This window comes from Mesoplodon densirostris, chromosome 15, assembly GCF_025265405.1.
Source record: "Mesoplodon densirostris isolate mMesDen1 chromosome 15, mMesDen1 primary haplotype, whole genome shotgun sequence".
NCBI classification, from domain to species: Eukaryota; Metazoa; Chordata; class Mammalia; order Artiodactyla; family Ziphiidae; genus Mesoplodon; species Mesoplodon densirostris.
Genome location: NC_082675.1, coordinates 24,633,640 through 24,639,639, shown reverse-complemented (window position 1 = coordinate 24,639,639; position 6,000 = coordinate 24,633,640). Strand labels below are relative to the sequence as shown.

Below are 6,000 nucleotides of genomic sequence, written 5' to 3'. Positions count from 1 at the left end.
GGTGAGTCCGCATGGCTAGCTCGGGCCCCGGATGAGGAAGTGCGGGGCGACCATAGAGACGAAGAGGCGGCGGCGGCCGGAGCGCCCCCGGGCTCTGGGCTCCGCAGGCTCAGGTAGACTTGGAGGCTACGGGACAGCGGCTGCAGAGGCCGGGCTGGCGGGGCGAGCGCGGGCCGCGGAGCCGACCTCAGGGTAAGAGGCCGGGGGCGGGAAGGCTTCGGGCGTAGCCGCCCCGCCCCACTCCAGCCTGAGCGGACCCTTCTCCGGGCGGTGCAGGCTGAAGGGGAGCCCGGGCCCCCCGCCCTCTCGGGGCGCCGAAGGGAACGCAGGCTGCGCTGCGGGCGCGGAGCGACCCGGGGAGAGGGAGGAGACCAGGCCCCACGTCGTGAGGGGAAAACGGCTTCTCCGAGTCATGGCTCCGGCGGCGGAGAACGACTCCTCTTCGACCTCGATACGGCGGGGGACCCCCAACTTCTCTCCTCGGGGCGGGCGACGCCCCTTGTAGTGGGCGAACGCGCTTCTCCGGCTGCGGCGCGATTGTCAGCAGAGGGAGACCCGCTCCCGGGGTGCGAGAGGGCGATTCTGAACTTATTTTCAGGAGGGATAAGATCTCTCTCGATTTGGTCAGCGCCCCCCAGGTGGAGAGAAAGACTCAAGTTGCCTAAAAGTGACAGGGGGCTCTTCCTTCCCTGTAAAAAATAGACTTATCTTCCCTTCTTTATTTTTTATCTTTACCCTGATACAGAGGGAGGAAGACCCTGAATTTACTTTATGGTGTTAGTCAGCCTTTCTCCCCTCCCCCAGTCGTGTCCACAGAGGTAGCCTCGCTTCTCCGCCCCCGAGCTTCTTGGTGTGCCTGGAGCTCTTTTCCCTCGCACAGTGAAGAGCGTGGCGTTTGGAGTGTGATGGATGCAAGCCCGCGTGTGTCCCACTTCCCACCTTTGTGACCTTGACTCATTTCTTAACCTTTTGTCAGTCCTCCCGTCTCTAATTTGGGTACTCTCTTCAAAGAATTGTCCTGAGGGCTAAAGGAAATTTTGTGTAAGTGCTTAGTACATAGTAACCTTTTGGAAAACTGTTGCTATTATTGTTACTTAATTTCTTTTTTAAAAAGGAAACTAGTATCTTCCACAGAGAAACAGATTTTTTCCATGCATGTCTCATCCTCCCATCCCTCCCCACCCCTTATCACTTTCTGAGGAGGCTTTTCCCTGGGGCAGAGAAAGAGACACTTGTACTGTCTTAGGTCCGACCACACTTCCCAAATTAACAAAGAGGGCCTCCGTTAGAATAATTTGCAAAAAAGACTGCTTTTGGAAGCAGGTCTGTACTCTGATAGGAGAAGCCATCCTTTCCTTTGTCCACAGAAGCTATCACTCCTTCCCGACTGGTTAGAGATGCCCTCTCCCACTCCCCCTACTTGCTCTAGTGACGAAAAAGCTTCCTTCTATCTGATGTGCACACCCCCCTACACCCAAGATGGAGATTCCAACTTCTTTCTCTTGCTCTCCCAAGAAAAATAAGACTCTAGACCTATGAGAGGAGGACGCTTTCCTGCTGTATATTTGGAGTGGCACAGATGGTTTCTTTTCTCCCCTTCCTTTGAAAAAGGAATGAAAATCTTTTACGCAGTCTTTGTCAGTAGAAATCAGGAACATTTTCACTCCCCATGTGGAGACAGAGGGATCCTTTTTCTGCATGCTGATAAAGGGAGGAACGGGGGAAGCCGTGCTTGATGCTATTGAGATTTCTTGTGCACTCCGTGGGGAAGAGCCAGACCCTGTTCAGTATATGGACTTCCCTGCCCCACTTTCAGTTTGTCTAGAGATCTTGTTCAGAGTCTTCTTTCTCTGTTACTCAAGAAGAGGCCCCCTTCTCCGAATTCCCTCAGGGAGGGATTGGCTACAGTGTCCGAATCTTTGGAAAAGAAAGCCCCTTTCTCAAGGTGAAAGGAGTGTGGTGAACTTCTGAGGGCCTGATCATTATTGTGAGTATTGTCCCTTGCCACAAGTGTGGTAGTGCCTAGTGTTATTAACTGCTTCGTTTGGTTAAGAGCAGCCCCTTTGCTTTTGGAATTAAAGGGAAGGGAGACCATCAGATGGGATTATTGGGGCACATGGCTTTCTGTTCTGTTGTTTTCTTTGTTTGATTTTTTTTTCTTTTGCTTACTGCTGTAAACTTTGTACCCCCAGAACTTTTGTTTTGGGGCATGTTTGAATGACTAAAGTTGCCACTTTGTCAGGTTTTTAGTATTATAAAACGTATTCTAATGAGGCTGAGGGCTGCAATGTTAATCTTTCATTCGTAGTTTCCCCATCCTCCCCTTGGCTTTTGTTATTTGGTGGGATGGGAATTAACACTTCCAAATTGCTTGAAGACACACTGAAGAACAGCTTTCTATCTTTTTCGTATGTAAAGTGTTCTTAAATTACCTCGTTTGCCCTTGAGTACTTGCAGTGGGGATTAGTCTGAGCTCTGTAGCACTTTTGTTGGTGTCTGTAGGTCTGCTGTGCTGAAACAAACTGGAATAGAAAAGTTATTTAGAGTCTTGGGATTTTTACGGGTAACACAATGCTTTGCGATTATTTTGTTTAATTTGTCCACTTTACATGTGAAAAACAAGCCCAGGAAAGTTCAGTGACACACTCAAGGCTGTGCAGCTAGTAAGCGAGAGGCAGGATAGGGACCCTGGTCTCCCAGCTTGGAGACCAACAACTAGACTGCTTCCCAGCACTGATTCTGCATTTGAAGCAGAAAGACTGGGAGATGATAATTCTCAATTCAAAGGGCTTTCTTCTTTTATTGGAATAATTGTACTGCATACTCCTTATAAACGTTAGTCTTCACCCCCATCCCCACCCCTGGGATAAATCCATCCCCTAAACAATGTAATTCTTATTTGTGTTAATGGTAAAGATGACAAGCCAATAGCAGCAGGAGAGAGTTGTTTGTGAATCTATGGGTTATTTTCCACTTATACCTCAAACTAGGTAATTATCTGGTGGTGTCTTCACCCAGTAGGTTGGTTATAAATCATTAGTAAGGATTAAGCCATAAATCCGTGTCTACATTTTATAAGCATGTGTTACTCTTTCCGCTCACTTCAAGTTTATTTAACACTTTAGTGTAAAAATTTTTATGATTGAGGGAGAGAGCTGACATTTGGAAAGATACTGATAAAGGGATAATACACTTACCGGTTATTCTTTATTGCTTCATATTTGGATCTTGAGATATAACGTTTTAAAAAATTTTTAACATGTGTGATAGACGCTCATTGTTAAAAAAAAAAGTACAACATGCAGATAAGTCATTCATGATCCCATCACCCAGGGTAACACTTAATATTTGGCTTATAGTATTTAAAATAATTTTTCTATATGGATATATATTTTTCCAAAATAAAAGAATCCTAATGTTTATCTAGCTTGATAAGACATCTCAGGCAGCTTTCTATGGAGAGGTATATTTCTGTACCATCATTTTTAATTGCTCCATTGCATTCAGAAATTTAAAGAACCTGAATGGTAGAATTCTGTTGTTTCTGCAGTCTTGTGGCATTACCAGTATCTTGATAGAGGGAGAAAGTTGAGAGGACAGTTTAGTGATGCGAGCTAGTGAGCTGAGAATAATTGTAAACTGCTGCTCTAGGCTTGCATCTAAATATGACTTCACCTCTGAGGGTTCCAGCTGAGGCACTTAGCTGTTCTTGGTGACTCCACTTCACATGCTGCTGAGAAACTTGAGGACCAGAATCAGGCTGCAAAAAGGAGGGAGTGTCTGTTTTGCTTCGACAGCTGATGTGCCTAGTTGTTTTACAGGTTGAAAAGTCTTATAATTATGTCTCTACCAAACACACGTATCAAGAGATGGTAGTTTTGTGGCGTTTGGCTTTTGTATATTGGAAGTTATCTTTTGGTGACCAAGCTTTACAATTCTGTTTTGGTCCACACCAGTTTACAACATAGATGGAGGTGTAGGAAAGGTAATGGCACTGTTTTTCCTGAGGAATATTTTGAGCCATTTTATGTGATTATCAATATTGCCTCTTTGTGATAAGCATCTGTTTAGGAAGCATGTATCTGTGCGTGATTTTGTGTTCAGAACAAAATCTTGAGTTAGGACCGTGGGGTTGGAAAGGAGTGAGATTTGTTAGAGACACAGCTGGAGTTGGGACCGTTGGTACAAGTGCTAATTGAACGGCATGTGGATGGTCAGATATGGTTACGTCTGGGGATTCAAGTCTGAGCTCTGGGGTAACGGGTGCCATTACTAAGAGAGGCAGTGGGATCAAAAATAAGCATGTAAGGCTACTAAGAGCCTCTTACTCATCCTGTTTCTCATAGCTGCTTGCATGTAGCAATACTTGATTATTCACTGGGTTGAATGGGTTCTATTTTAGGCATGTTACGTTTTGGGGGGGGTGCCATCCTTGTTAGTGAAACGTAGGTCACAGCTTGAGAAAAAGTTGGGGCTAGGGACAGATTTCTTTCTTTTAAAAAAATCAGCTTTATTGAGATATAATTCATATAACTTGTAATTCATCAACTTAAAATGTACAATTCAGTGGTGTTTGGCATAGTCTGAGTTGTGCAACCATCACCACAATCAACTTTAGAACACTTTTATTGCCCCCCGAAGAAAAACTCTCCATCAGCCACTCCCTGTTTCTCCAACTCTTCCAGCAGTAAGTGGTCACTAATCCACTTTCTGACTCCAGATTTGCCTGCTCTGGACATTTCGTGTAAGTGAGATCTTATAATATGTGGTCTTTTGTGCCTGGCTTCTTTTACTTACATAAGGTTTTCAAGGTTCATCCATGTTGTGTCATGAATCAGCACATCATTTCTTTTCATAGTTAAGTAATACTCCATTGTGTGGATAGACCACATTTTGTTGATCCGTTCATCAGTTGATGGACATTTTGATTTGTTTCCACTTTTTGACTCTTGTGAACAGTTCCGCGGTGAACATCCGTGTACAAGTTTTTGTGCGGGCATGTGGTTTTTGCACATGTTCCTCAGAGTGGAGTCGCTGGATCATGTGGTTACTCTGTGCTTAAAGGGACAGTTTTGAGTCATCCTCTTAGCAGAGAAGCTGCACGAAAAGTTGAGGGCATCAAAAAAGTGAAGCCTGGGAAGGGAGGTGTATCGAGGGTTGAACTTGAGAACACCCGCACCCTGGCAGGCAGGGAGACCCACGGAGCCCATCTCCACCTTCTCTTCTACAGTAGTCTTCCCTGCACTTACTCTTTCGGTGCATATGTGGTGTGACAACCAAAAGCTGGATTGTTATCTGTCGATGGGAAAGGGAAACTGAACCAAATTAAAATGGAGCACTTCCAACCTTTTGGGAGCGGGGGCATCAAATAGCAATTTCACTTTATCCCTTAAGCCCCATGTATACACACACACACACACAAAATGGCTTAAAATCTAAAGTACCCCTAGAAATCCAGGAGCTAGAGGAGAAAGGGGAAGACTAGCTCCAGAAAGGATGCCTTTGTCAGCACGGTTTATGAAAGTCCCCTGTGAGTCTCACCTCACTCCTTTGCACGCCAGTGCGTCTCTCCTTGCTTCTCTTTTGGATTCAGGTTTCTTCACCAGCCCTCCTGTGTTACCTCAACCTTATGGACCAGCAGTCTACTTTCCTGTAATTTCTAGTATTCATATTTAAGTTAGTGGTGTCGCGTTATGTCCTTTCACCTTTGAGTAGGGTTCCTTGAAAACACTAAGACGCTTGCTCAGCAGACGAGAGCATAGGGACGTGAGTAAACCAGCCACCACAGGTTGTAAAACCAGGAGAAGGGCAGAATGGTCTGGAATGAGAGGACCTGTCATCTGCCCTTCCTCATCCCCAGCTCCAGTCCAGACAGCACAAGCCAGTGTAGGGTACCTTCTGTCAAGGAGGAACAGTTGTCAACCCAGGAGTGCTCAAGGAGCGGGCTGCTCATTGACGGGGAGGCAGAGCGTGTGCCTTTGTGTAAGCGGCGTCGGTGGG

At 45.9% G+C, this 6,000-nt stretch overlaps 1 protein-coding gene across 5 annotated transcripts in view; it reads left to right on the top strand.

Moving 5' to 3' along the window:
- The window catches only part of PRR14L (proline rich 14 like), a 58,286-nt gene continuing 52,286 nt past the window's right edge, over positions 1-6,000 (top strand). For all 5 annotated transcript variants that reach the window (XM_060118511.1, XM_060118510.1, XM_060118513.1 and 2 more), the window contains exon 1: positions 1-192. The gene's annotated coding sequence lies outside the window, so the exon portion shown is untranslated. The remainder of the gene's footprint in view (positions 193-6,000) is intronic.